At 36.1% G+C, this 14,673-nt stretch overlaps 1 long non-coding RNA gene across 1 annotated transcript in view; it reads right to left on the reverse strand.

The window, feature by feature from the left end:
• Positions 1-690: 690 nt before the first annotated feature.
• LOC102156351 overlaps positions 691-14,673 on the reverse strand; it is a 33,958-nt gene continuing 19,975 nt past the window's right edge. Inside the window, exon 5 of the long non-coding RNA XR_005363115.1 lies at positions 691-705. This is a non-coding gene — a long non-coding RNA (uncharacterized LOC102156351). The remainder of the gene's footprint in view (positions 706-14,673) is intronic.

The following is a 14,673-nucleotide window of genomic DNA, read 5'->3' on the forward strand; positions in this document are numbered from 1 at the left end:
TTTGTTGTCTATAAAATAGGGGTTCATGCTATACTTACCTTTGTGTTTTCTGGCAAGATACTTAACCATTGTATAACTCATTCGTCTGTGGAATAGAAATTGCAGTAATACCTACTTCATAAAAGTTCCTTTGAGGACTACATAAATGAGTGTATGTAAAGTACTTAAAATAGTATCTGGCATTCAGTAAGCATTCAGTAGGTATTAATCATCATTAGTATAGTACCAGGTTTGTTCTGCTTAATAAACATTTGTTACATGAATGAATGAGACTGATTATGAGTAGTAAGAAACGTGGCATTCTATAATTAGGCATACATCCAAAATTGTATGGTGAAGGACCACAGGTAGGGAACAATGGCTTATGCTAATGATGTGCTTGCAAAAACATGGAAGTAAGTTTCTGATGACTTCCTAGAATGTGTGCTGTGGTACACCTTTTCCCCCTTTCTTCCTTGCCATTAAAGTCTTGATTTTGTGCTGGTATTCATTTTGTACCCTCTTGACACAGGAAAATCCTTTTTTTTTTTTTTTGGAAAGATTTTATTTATTCATTCATGAGAGACACACAGAGAGAGGCAGAGACATAGGTAGAGGGAGAAGCAGCCTCACTGCGTGGAGCCTGAGGCGGGACTCAATCCCAGGATCCCGCGATCACCACTTGAGTCAAAGGCAGATGCTCAACCACTGAGCCACTCAGGTGCCCTGCACAGGAAAATCCTGATTAGTCTAAGTCAGTGATGGTAAACCCCTCCCAACCATCCCAACAGCCACACAAAGTCTGATTTGGGAAGGGGCATGAGACAGTTTTGGCCAATGGGAAATGAGGGGAAATCTGCAATGAGGGTTTCTGGAAAATATTTCCTTACTCATAAAGGACACACAGGACAAAGTACCCATTTTTTCTGCTGCCTATCGCCATGTCAAGGTGGAATGTTTGGAATTGTGGCAGCTATCTTATAAGCTGGCTATCAAAATGTAAACAATTTTTCTGCTAGATCAATGAGATTAAATCTATGGTAGAAACTTAAGTCTTGGTTTAAATGACGTTTTCTGTCTCATATGAAGTTGTGGTTATCTGGGTATTACATTCTAAGATTTTTATTTATTTTTTATTTTTTTATTTTTTTACATTCTAAGATTTTTTAGACTCTTGATCCAGCGCATTCAAATATGTTGACAATTTTTAGAATTAAAAAAAAGTGTTGCTTTAAATCTCCTACTTTTGATTCTTGTTTTCACAAATATCCGCAATCAGTCCCTTATTTTTAAAGATAATAGCTTTATTGAGACATAATTTCCATATCATACAACTCATTAAATTAAACTGTTTAACTCAGTAGTTTTTCACATGTTCACAGGTAATGCATCAACCACCACAATCACTTTTAGAGTATTTTTGTCACCCAAAAAAGAAACCTTACAACCATTAGCAGTCATTTCTCATTTATACCCCAAACCCCAAACTTAGGGAACTACTGATTTACTTTCTGTCTCTATGGATTTACCTATTCTGGATATTCCATATAAGTGGAATCATACGTTATCTTTCATGCCTGGCTTTCTTTCACTTGGCATTGTTTTCTAGGTTCATCCATGTTGCAGCATATATCAGTACCCCCCATTTCTTTTTATTGCTGAGTAATAGTACATTGTATGGATATACCACATTTTATTTATCCATTTCATCAGTTGATGGACATTTGGATTGTTGATACTTTTTGGCTATTATGAATAATATTGCTATGAACATTTGTGTGTAAGGTTTTGTGTGGGCATGTTTTCAGTTCTCTTGGATATATACCTAGGAGTGGAATTGCTGGGTAACATGGTAACTCTACATTTAACCTTTTGAGTAACTGACAGACTGTTTCCCAAAGTAACTGTACTGTTTCACATTCCCATCAGCAGTTATGAAGGTACCAAATTCTCCACATCCTCATCTTTCTTTCTTTCTTTCTTTCTTTCTTTCTTTCTTTCTTTCTTTCTTTTTTTTTTTTTTGATGTATGTTCTACACCCAACATGGGGCTTGAACTCATGATCCAAGATTAAGAGTCACATGGTTCTACTGACTGAATCAGCCAGGCATCCCCTCTTTTTGATAATAATCATCCTACTGGGTGTGAAATGATAGTCATTACAGTTTTAATTTGCATTTCTCTGATATCTAATGATAATTGAACACCTTTCGTGTGCTTATTGGCCATTAATATATCTTTGGAGAGCTGTCTATTCAGATCTTTGGCCATTTTTAAAAAAGCAGTAAATTTTTAGAGCAGTTTATTGAGGTTTATAGAAAAAATGAGCAGAAAATAGAGTTATCATACTCCTTTACCGACCACTCTCCCCACACCCAGTTTCCCTCTGTTATTAACATCTTGCATTAGGGTAGTACATTTGTTATAAATGATGAGCCACTATTGATACATTATTATTAACTAAAGTCCATAGTTTACATTAGGTTTCACTCTTTGTGTTGTACTTTCTATGAGTTTTGACAAATTTATAATGACATGTATTCACCATTATGGTAACATATAGAGTACTAAAAATCCCACATCCCACTACTTATCCCTCCCATTAATCCTTCTCCCAAACCTCTGGCAACACTGATCTTTTTACTATTTCCATAGTTTTACCTTGTCCAAAATTTCAAACAGCTGGAATCATATTGTATGTAGCCTTTACAAATAGACTTTTTTCAGTTAGCAATATACATTTAAAGTTCTTCAATGTCTTTTCATGGCTTAATAACTCATTTCTTTTTATCACTTAATATTATTTCATTGTATGGATATACATTTTATCCATTCATCTATTAAAGGTCATTTTGGTTCTTCCAAGTTTTGGCCATTATAAGTAAAGTGTGAGGCACCTGGATGAGTCAGTCAGTTAAGTCTCTGACTTGATTTCAGCTCAGGTCTTGATCTCAGGATCATGAGTTCAAGCTCCACGTTGGATTCCATGCTGGGTGTGGAGTCTTCTTAAAATAAATAAATAATTAAAAAATAAATAAAGTGGCTATAAACATTCTTGTGCATGTTTTTGTGTGGACATATATTTCAACTTACTTAGATAAATACCAAGGGGTACAGTTGATGGATCATAGTAATATACTTAGTTTGGAAGAAACGACCAAGCTGTTTCCTAAAGTGGCTGTACCATTCTGCATTCCCACCAGTAATGAATGAGAATTCCTGTTTCTCCCTTTGCCTGTTTTAAAATTGGATTGTCTTTTTTCTATTGAGTTCTAAGAGTTCTTTATATATTTTAGGTATAGCCCCTCATCAGGTATATACTTTGCAAAGTTTCTTCTCATTCTGTGGTTTTTTAAAAAAATTTTTCTTTTGTTGTTTGAAGCATAAACATTTGTAATTTTGATGAAGTCCAATCTATCTCTTTTTTCCTTTGTTGCTTGTTCTTTTAGAACCTTGAGTAAAAAAGGCTTTGTCTAACATGAGGTCAGGATTTGCTTCTGTATTTTCTTCTAAGAGTTTTTAGTTTTGCCTTTTACATTTAGATCTTTGATCCATTTAAAATTAATTTTTATATAAGGCGTAAGTTTGGGATCCAGCTTTATTCTTTTGTATGGGGATATCCGGTTGTCCCAGCACTATTTATTGTAAAGACTTTTCTTTCCACCATTAAATTGCATTGGCATTCTTGTTGAAATCAGTTGACCATAAATGTGAAGGCTTACTTTTGGACTATCAATTCTGTTTCATTGATCTGCATTCTCATGCCAGTACCATACTGTCTTAATTACTGTAGCCATGTAGGAAACTTTGAAATTGTTATGTGGGTTCTCCAACTCTGTTCTTCTTTTTCAAGATTTTTTGGCTGTTCAGGGTCCTTTGTATTTCCATGTGAATTATAGGACCAGTTTGTTAGTTTCTGCAAAGGACCAGCTAGGATTTTTGCCAGAATTGCATTGAGTCTGTAGATCAATTTGAGGAGCATTGCCATCTTAACAATAAGTCTTATGATGTATGAACATGGGATGTCTTTACATTTATTTAGATCTTTAATATTTTTGAACAGTATTTTGTAGTTTTAAGAGTATAAATCTTATCTTTTAAAATTGCATTTACTTGCATAAATATTTTACTCTTCTTCATGCTATTGAAAATGGAATTGTTTTCTTAATTTCAATTTGGGCTGTTTATTGCTAGCATAGAGAAATATAATGGATTTTTGTATCCTGAAATCTTATGAATTGTTTTATTATCTCCAATGGTTTTCAGTAGATTAATCAAGATTTTTCTGTATGTGAGATCATTATCATCTGCAAATAGAGATAGGTTTACTTTTTCCTTTCCAATCTGGATTATTCTTATTTCATTTTCTTGGATACTTGCCCTGGCTAGAAATTCCAGGGAAATGTTAAAGAAAAGTGGCTAAAGTAGACATCCTTCTCTTGCTCCTTATCATAGGGAAAAAGTATTCTGTCTTTCACCATTAAATATGATGTTAGCTGTGGGTTTTTCATGGGTGTCCTTTATTAGGAGTGCCTTAAAAGAGAAGAGACAGCAAGGAAGCAATGGAAAAATAGATGTTGGTTGGTCTGACATTGCAGGTCTTTTGTCCTGCCTTTTGGGCAAAGCCCTAAGGAGAGAGGATGACTATTTGACGCATCCAAGAAGAAAGCCTGACTATGGTTCCATATAGGTAGAACTAGGATTTGAAAAAGAAATGCAGTTAAGTTGTAGAAAAACCAAATTATATTTATTCCTCATTAGATTGGAAACTGACTCTAATCACTGTACTATTATTAATCATGAAAGTAATTTTTAAATAGATATTTTTCTCTCACAATTAGTAGTAGGTATAAATAATAATAATTACAAGTAATGTATTCTTTTTGGATGCCAGTTCTGTTCAATATGAATCAATCCAGTGAATAAAATTAGAGAATAAAATATTAAAATGCTAAAATATTTTTTTGGAATTAGCATTGATTTTTTAGGGACTCTCCTGTGGATATAACAGGGTATCTTTAATTGATTTGGAATCAGAGAATAATACATTTATAGAAAAGACGATTTCATTTTACACAGAAATCAATGACATTTTAGCATTTAAAGACTGTTGGAAACCTGACTGAAGATTTGAATCTTGACACAATCCCTTTTACACATTCAAAGGAAATATTTATGCATCTGTATAAAAATAAAAATTATACTTTCTTATTTTGTAGGATTGTTGTGTAATCAGAAGCAGGGTTTCATACAAAATGTGGACATACATTATGATTTTCCTAGCAAGATAATTACTACACTGCATTTAAATTAAAGGAAAAACCCATCTAAGTTCTAGAATTTGGCACTGGAATTCAAAACAAAAAATACTTAAAATATTCTTTCCCCTACTTTTTCATTTACTTAGTCATTTTAAGAAGAATACATTATTGTATCCAGTTGAGTGCTTATTTCATTTCTCCTTTTTTGAAAATTTAGAAGAGCACTGATATTTTTGCTATGTCTCTACCACATCCTAACTCATTATCATTCTGTCCTCTGACTTCAAACCCAACCACCACACTGAAATTGCCCTCTTGGATATGGCCAATGACTTCTTGTCTCTGAACCCAATAACTCACCTATGTCTACTGCTGATCCTTTCTTCCATTCTTCCTTACTTTCTGTGGCATAATGTCAAACTGCTTTTTCTACTTCTCAAACTATTCCTATTTCTTTTGCCGGCTCCATTTCTTCTTATTTGTCCCCTAGGTGTAGACATATTTCATGATTGTATTCCTGGCTCTCTTTTCTTGCCTATAAATGCTCATGATTTCGCTTGATGTCTTTCTGTATGTGTTCCCTGTAGTTAGTAGTTGTTAGCATGATCAGATACTCATTCCCTCTCAGTTTCCACGGACCCATTAGGGTAGCAGGAGAGATAGATCTGGCTTGCAAAACCTTAGCAAACTTTATCATTTTCATAATGAATCTTGGCTTTATAGAGGCCAACGATCAGATTCAAAGGAATTAACTTTGACAATCATTTATATTTCCTACCTTAATAATCTACAATCCCCATGAGGAACTCTCTATAGTATCTCTAGCATTTAGCAAAGTGCCTGGCACATAATAGGTACTAAAAGAATAAATAGAGAGTAGAACATCTTCAACATCAACACATTTTCAGCCACTTCTCAGTTCTGCCTCCCTTATACCACAATACTTTTCATGCCACAATGAGTAGGGCAGTGGGGGTGGGAAGAACCTCACTGTAGATGAAGATGTTTGTCCTGAGAGTTTTCTTGGGCTCTCAAGGGATATTATAACATATAGCACTCACCCATGAGTCCTGGAAAAGTTCCTTGATGGCTGCAGATACCTTAGAGATGAAGCTATTATTATTTTAATTTTCATCAAATATCCATAAGTCATAACAATACCATCTAATTGTGGCTTAGTTCCAAAAGAACTACATATTATTGTAAAAAAAAGAAAAGGAAAGTAGGGAGGGTCTATAAGGAGCCTAGAAGAAAGGGAGTCATTTGGTATCATGTTTCTGGGAAGACAATTGATAAATCACCAGGCAGAAGCATTACTGTCTCTTGGCAAAAGTCTCTCTGTGGCTTAATGAATGCATGAGGCTAGCACAGTCATTGACAGTATTCAGCTTGTTCTTCTAGTTCTGATTCTGTGATAAGAAGGAGTCAGATATTCTGCTTATGTTACATAGATTTGTCTACAGGTATTAACTAAGCAAAGTGAGCTTTACCATTGAGTTGGTAGTTTATGTTTTTTATTTTAAAATTAAAATTTTGGCTTTACATCAGTGTGTAGTTTTAGCATGGGTTAGTTGTCCCAAATTCAGTTATCTCCCGATACACTGACAAAATAGAATTTCTTGGACCTAAAAACTGGAGGTTATACTGGGGAATGTAGTGGCTACATCAAGGAGATGTCACCCTATGATCAACAGAAAGTGGACTCCTTCAACAAAAAGGCTCTCCTGTCTCTCATTCTGAAATCTCTATTTCATATCTCTTGAGTTTGAGTCATCTGGACACCTTCATCTGGATATCTCAGGTCCATCTTAGACTGATTTTTTAAAAAATATTTTATTTATTTATTCATGAGAGACACACAGGGAGAGGCAGAGACACAGGCAGAGGGAGAAACAGGCTCCTCACAGGGAGCCCCATGTGGGACTTGATCCCGGGACCCTGGGATCACAACCTCAGCCGAAGGCAGATGCTCAACCAGTGAGCCACCCAGGCGTCCCCTCAGACTGATTTCTAAATGCAAATTAATCACCTCAAACTCCTAGTCCCACCTTTCTGCTTTGGACTTCTTCATAGGACAGCTAGCCTTTGTAGCATTTACTTGTTTTACCCACTGGTTGTCTTCCTCCACCAGAATATAAGCTCCATAAGAGGAGGAGTTTTTGTGTTTTGTTCACTGCTGTATTCCCACTACCTATAAAAGTGTCAGGCATGAGGTGAATATTCAGTGGATATTTGTTGAATGAACCTTTATGCCAAATTTGCTCCTTTCCTGAACTAAGGCCCTTACTAGTGTTCAGAGCTCTATGATTTTCTACTGTATTCAGACTCAAATCCTTGTAGTCATTTTTGACTCTTCCCTATTATCTTCTTACAATATCCATTTAGTAAACAAGTTCTTTCCATGTTGTTTCCAAATATCTTTTAGGTTAATGTTATACTTTCTATTCTCCTTGCCACCATTATAAGTTAGATACTTGAAAACTCTAACTGGGACTATGATATAGAAATTTACTAAGGCTTATGTTCTCCAGGTTTTTGTTACTGTAATTAATCTTACATATCATTGCCAGATCAATCTTACTTGGAGCTCAGCTCTCATTATGTCATTTCCTTGCTTGAGGTTCGGCACTGTTTAAATACATCCTCAGCCTGGTATTTGGAACTGCCACAATATGACCCCAATCTGTCACTTCAGTTTTATCTCCCACTTTCCTTTATAGATTCCTTATGGTACAGACAAACTGGGCTACTTGTTCTTTGGATACTCTTTGAACTTTTCTTTCTATATACTTTTCTCATGCTGCCTATTTCAGGGATGTTCATTACCAGCTGTTTCCTGTGGTATTTACTTTTGTAAAGCTAAAAAATATCCATATTCTACAATCTTTTCTAAAAAAAAGATTTGTTTATTTGAGAGAGAGAGAGAGAGAGAGAGAACAGGGGGAGGGGCATAGTGAAGGAGAGACAGAGAGAGAGAGAGAATCATCAAGCATACTCCCCAGTGAGCATGGAACCCAATTCAGGGCTCCATCCCAGGATGTCAAGAGCCCAAAATCAAGAGTCAGATGCTTAACTGACTGAGCTACCCAGGCATCCCTACAATCTTTTGATTCCTTAGTTTTAACAACTGACTTATTGTGGTAGATGAGGATTTAGCTCTTTTACACTATCACACTTCACCTCTGTGCCAAGTATCTCCTGTTTGTCCCTCTGGTTCCACTAACCATCTGCTCACTCTCTCCCAGGAGTCTCACTTGTATCGACCACATATATGGCTTCCATACTCTTGGCTTCTTGTTGGGTTTGGTCGATGAGGAGCAGATAGGAAGTTTGAGGGAGGGAAGAAAAAGAGGTTAGGTTATTACCCAACTCCCTTCCAGTATCCCTCAAACAAAGGTCATTGTTTTTTTTCAAAGTAGCCTCCTCCTTACAACATTCTTCCTTTGGGTTTTGATAACTGCTCCCTCCTTCCTCCTTTAGGACTAGGGAGTCTAATCTTGTGATTCTTTTACATTCTGCACGCAACTGTGTGAATAATCCCTTTAGATATCTTTCTGGTTTATCCTAATTTGAGTGTACCTTTTGCTTCCTGTTAGGATCTGACTGATGATAGGTATGCTCTCCCTTCCATCCTCCCAATTTGGTTAAATAAACATTTTTGGTTAAGTGAAAATTTATTGTTTATAATATTGTGACATTACAAACATTAGTATTCCCTAAATATATTTTCTTTCTGGCATAGCCTACCCCCGCCCCCAATTGGTTATTATCTCATTTGCTTAGTTTTCTTTTTCTTTTTTTTTTTTTTTTAAGATTTTATTTATTCATGAGAGACACAGAGAGGGAGAGAGGTAGAGACACAGGCAGAGGGAGAAGCAGGCTCCATGCAGGGAGCCTGACGTGGGACTCGATCCTGGGTCTCCAGGATCCCACCCTGGGCTGAAGGCGACACTAAACTGCTGAGCCACCCGGGCTGCCCATTTGCTTAGTTTTCTATGTAATTCTAATTCTTACCAGGAAAACATTGAATAAATACATCAGACATTCTATAAATTCTATTTATTCCTGGAAACTTCCCCCCTGGGCCTTACCATCTTTCTGTTCAATCATGTTTAGAATTGTCTGGACCAGTTATCATTATCTTCAAAATCCTATGAATTTTTCTTTCTTGGTTTACCCTTCTGCTTTTCTGAAGCACATGCTCTAGTAGTTTCCTAAGAAATGACACATGGGAGATAACTTTAAGAGGCTTTGAATACCTAAAGAAGTCTTTGATAATTTGATTGGGTATACAATTCTTGGTTAAAAATGACTTTTCTCTCAGAATTTAGAAGGCATTGCTATATTATTTTCTAATTTGTGTTTTTGTTGAGAAGTGCAGGATCATTCTAATTTCCTAATTTTGAATGTGGCGTTAAGAAGTGTTTAGGGGATGTATCTTTATGTTGGTCTTTTGATGTTTTAACTGTGCTTAGCTTTTGATATACTGTTTCACTCTGAATATCTGTGTCCTTCAGTCTTGACACTTTACTCTCATTATTATAGAAGACATTCTTAGCTGCCTGGTCAATAAGCATTCTCCCCATATTCCTTATTAACAGAGTTCTGATTTTATTTAGGCAGCAATGTGCCCATGATTGCCAAAGCCAGTCATGGCAATCCTATTCTTATTTGCCAGATACACTACTTGTTTCTCCAGCTTACCTTGTAACTGTGTGATGCTTTTCTGGTCAATGAAATAAAAGAGGTCTGCTGGAGGGAGGGAGAGCTTCAGTGAATGGTTTTATTTTCTGATATGAGTCAGATGTGTGGGAAAAGCTCATTTGGGCAACCCGGGTAGCTCAGCTGTTTAGCACCGCCTTCAGCCCAGGGCCTGATCCTGGAGACCCAGGATTGAGTCCCACATCGGGCTCCCTGCATGGAGCCTGCTTCTCCCTCTACCTATGTCTCTGCCTCTCTCTCTCTCTGTCTGCCATGAATAAATAAATAAAATCTTAAAAAAAAAAAGCTCATTGTATTATCTGTTTTTCCAGCTGTGGATGTGATTATGAAAGGGCATGCTGTCACTTTAAAATTGTAATAATCATCTTTTTTATTGAAAGGTGACAAACCTAAGGACAAGATACCATAATACTGAGAAATAGGAGAGTTAATTGAATCAAAGCACCAAACCTAGGACAGCCTACCTCCAGACTTCATGTTATATGAGATAAATACTTTTATTACTTTAGCCACTTTTCATTTGGTTGTTAGTTTTAGCCAAATGACTTCCAACTAACACATACTTCACTGTTAAGTTTTCCCTGTACAGCTTCTTTATTCTCTTTTTGGGATTCCTATTAGTTGGAGGTCCTGAATTATTATTTTTTAACCCCTTTTTCCACCTCTCTTTTTTCAGTGTTTTTATTTTCCAGGAAACTTCCCCAATTTTAACCATTCTACTGAATTAAGCTTTCAGCCATTCTACTGAATTGTTAATACCAGCTATTGGATTAATTTCCAAGACCTCTCCTCTGATAGTTTTTGAGAAATGTATTTTGTCCTGTTTTCATGGATAGAAACTTCTCTTGTAAACATGGGGCTGTTAATTATTCTTTGAAAAGTTTTCCTCTGCTACCTACATTGTCTCTACTTCTTCTGAGTTACTGTTTTCTGTTTGCTGTCTTTTGAGTTGAAGTCTTTCCTCAATTGTAGGATGATACTAGGTTGTCTTTTTATACTTGCAAAAGATCCTAAAAAGTTGATTGGAAGCTTTATGTGTGTGGGTGGACTTCCTTGTAGGGTGATTGGGCAGCCAGTAAGCTTTAAGTTTTTTTTTTAAAAGATAGCCTAAAATAAAAGTATCTGTAGATATCTTCTTTTAGGATTTTAATTTGTCCAAAGAGGACCATCAAAAAGGTATGCATATTGGCTAGCATTGTAGGAGAGGTGGTGGTGCCAGTGAAACTGATTATGGGCTCTACAATTCACTACCTAGATTTTCACTTAATCCTTTTCAATGATTTGCTGGTAATTATTAGCAGTAGCTCTTTGAAAGAAAAAACCCCTGATTGGTAGCACTTGCCAATATTTGAAGTGTAAATATTCTCATTATGTCCAATTTCAAGCTACTAACATGATATCACTAAGAGTTGGGAAGATATGCACAGTAGCTCAGCATTATATAGTATTTCTAACATACAGATAGAATAGATATCAATAACTTCAAGAGCATAGGTAATAGTAAAGTGTAGTAAAAATAATTAGTAAGTTATGATCTTTAAGTATCTACTCTGTTCAATACAATTTATTTAGTTGTGAGCTTTTATAACTTAATTTTAAAAAATGGCTGTGTTTAATAACTGCCTTGTAAAATTACTGAATATTTAATAATCAGTTCTTGTGAGCTGGTACAAACTAGCTCTGGAGCATCACTGCTGTTTCCAGTCCTAGGCCCAATTTACTGTGTCTGTTTTTTCTGACTCTCTATTATTAATTTTCTCTTGAAAGACTTGTTCTGGTATCCTACAAAGGGGTGGTGGAGGATAAAGAATGATGGCCGAACTGCATAGATTATGAGTAAATAAACCAAGGATCTTCAGCTTGTTGTACAGGCTTTCAACAAATCCTAATATTTTCAGTGCCATACATAACTGTTCCCTTTTATGATACGTGGTGCCACAAAGTCCTAAGCTCTCTTTGGCTCTGCCAGCAAAATAAACTTCTCTGCTAGTGTGTAAGAGCAGATGCTCTGCTCTGCTGGGTCAGTTGCTGCTGTTCCATCTGCTTCCTATCTCTAAGAGGTTGTTGAGATAACTTGTTATTATCTTCTCTCCCATTTTCTTTGTTCTTGTGGGCTTACAACTTTTTTAATTCCTATTTTTTTGGTAGGAGCAGATAAATAAGTGTGTTCAAATAATTTTTTTTAATTGGAAGGGAGCACAATAAATATTACATTTAAAATTTGTTGAATTGGGACACCTGGGTGGTTGAGTGTCTGCTTTTGGCTCAGTGCATGATCCCAGGGTCCTGGGATTGAGTTCTGCATCAGGCTCCCTGCAGGGAGCCTGATGCTTTCTTTGTCTATGTCTCTGCCTCTCTCTGTGTGTCTCTCATGAATAAATAAATAAAATCTTTAAAAAAATAATAAAATAAAATTTATTGAATTGACTTAAGATTCCTGGATGCCTGCAGTAGCAACTAAACTTTGTCAGTTAATAGGACTTCACTAACCAATGATTTATTTAATGTATTATTTTTTTTAGGCTATAAGATATCCACTTTGATTTTTCTTCTATGTTCTTTTTTTAAAATAAATTTAAAATTTTAGAATAGTTTTAGATTTATGGAAAAGTTGCAAAGATTGTACAGAGTGTTTTCATATACTCCATACCCACTTTTTCTTATTACAAATATCTTAACCTTTGTACACTACATTTTTCACAATTAGTGAACCAATATTGATGCATTATTTTTTTATTTTTATTTTAAATTTTACAATTTTTCCTTCTTTTCTACTATTATTTTTTAAAAAGATTTTATTTATTTATTCATGAAAGACACAGAGAGAGAGAGAGGCAGAGACACAGGCAGAGGAAGAAGCAGGCTCCATGCAGGGAGCCCGACGTGGGACTCAATCCCGGGACTCCAGGATCACGCCCTGGGCTGAAAGCAGGCGCTAAACTGCTGAGCCACCTAGGGATTCCCACATTATTATTTTTAAAAACTATTTATTTTAGAGAGATAGAGGGAGAGAGTACAGGCGTGAGTGGAGAGAGGGGCAGAGGAAGAAGGGAGAGAGGGAGAGAAGCAGACTGCCCACTGAATGCAGAGCCCAAAGTGGGGCTCAGTACCACCACCCTGAGATCATGACTGGGCCGAAAGCAAGAGTCAGATGCTTGACTGAATGAGCCACCCAGGCACCTCATATTGATACATTATTTTTTTAAAAAGATTTTATTTATTTATTTATTTATTTATTTATTTATTTATTTATTTATGATTTTATTTATTTATTCATGAGAGACAGAGACAGAGAGAAAGAGAGGCAGAGACACAGGCAGAGGAGAAGCAGGCTCCATACAGGGAGCCTGACATGGGACTCGATCCCGGGTCTTCAGGATCACACCCCAGGACGAAGGCAGGTGCCAAACCACTGAGCCACTCAGGGATCCCAGCAATGTTATTCATTTATTCATGAGAGAAACAGAGTGAGAGGCAGAGGCATAGGCAGAGGGAGAAGCAGGCTACCTGGAGGGAGCCTGATGTGGGCCTTGATCCCAGGATTCCAGGATCATGAACTGAGTCAAAGGCAGAGACACTCAATCACTGAGCCACTCAGGTGCCCTGATATATATTTTTTAAGTCCATACTTTATTCAGGATTACAAAATTATTACCTAATATCCTCTTTCTATTCCAGGATCCTATCCAGGATATGACATTATATTTAATCATTATGTTTCCTTAGGCTCCTCTTGGCTATGACAGTTTTTTACACTTTCCTTGTTTTTTTTCATGACTTCAGAAATTTTAAGGAGTACTAATTAGCTGTTTTACAGAATGCCCCTCAACTGTGATTTCTGTGATGTTTTTCTCACAACTGGACTGAAATGATAGTTTTTGAGAGGAATACCATGGAGATAAAGTGCCATTTTCATCACATCATATCAAGAGTATTGCAATTTTGCAATATAATTCTGATGCTTACTACCTGGAGTTAGCACAGACTCTGGATTAAGGGTATAGTCCCAAGCAAGAATGGCTCACCTAATTAGGAAAGAGCTATACTTACATTTACAGCCTTATTATAAAGATACAAAACACAGAGCTCTTTTCATAGTGTCCTTGTAGGAAGAAAGTCACTATGTGCACTTAAGGTATGGGGAGTTATACTCAATTTCTTTGAGAGGGAATTATCTATTATTTAAATTGTTCGGAGTTTTTGATAAGGGAGATTTGTCTCTTTCCCCACATTTATTTATTCATGATTTACATCACTATGGCTTTATGCCTATTTTATACTTTCAATTATAATCTAATAGTTCTTTATTTATTTTACTGATCAAGTTTTTCCAGCTTTGGCCATGGGACCACTTTCAGTTGGATCCTGCGTCCCTTTGACATACCACTATCACTGTTATTTTTCGTTTTTTGTTTTCTTTCAAAAAGGAAAGAAACTTACTTTCTGGCACTATAATATGCTCCAAACTCATCTTGTATATTTTCTGCATCAGTCCTAGCATCAGCCATTTCTCCAAGGACTAGTGGTTTCTTTTTATTGGAGAATAGTGTTACCTAAATTCTTTGAAACCATTTTCTTTTCTCCTGAGTCTTTGTTTTAAATTTATTTTTGGAAATGATATTACCAGTCAGTGCTCATTCCCGTTTCAATTTCAGTGAGATTACCAAGATCTGGAAACTCTAAATCAGAGCCTGCCTATTCTCTTGCATAG

This window comes from Canis lupus, chromosome 8, assembly GCF_011100685.1.
Source record: "Canis lupus familiaris isolate Mischka breed German Shepherd chromosome 8, alternate assembly UU_Cfam_GSD_1.0, whole genome shotgun sequence".
NCBI classification, from domain to species: domain Eukaryota; kingdom Metazoa; phylum Chordata; class Mammalia; order Carnivora; family Canidae; genus Canis; species Canis lupus.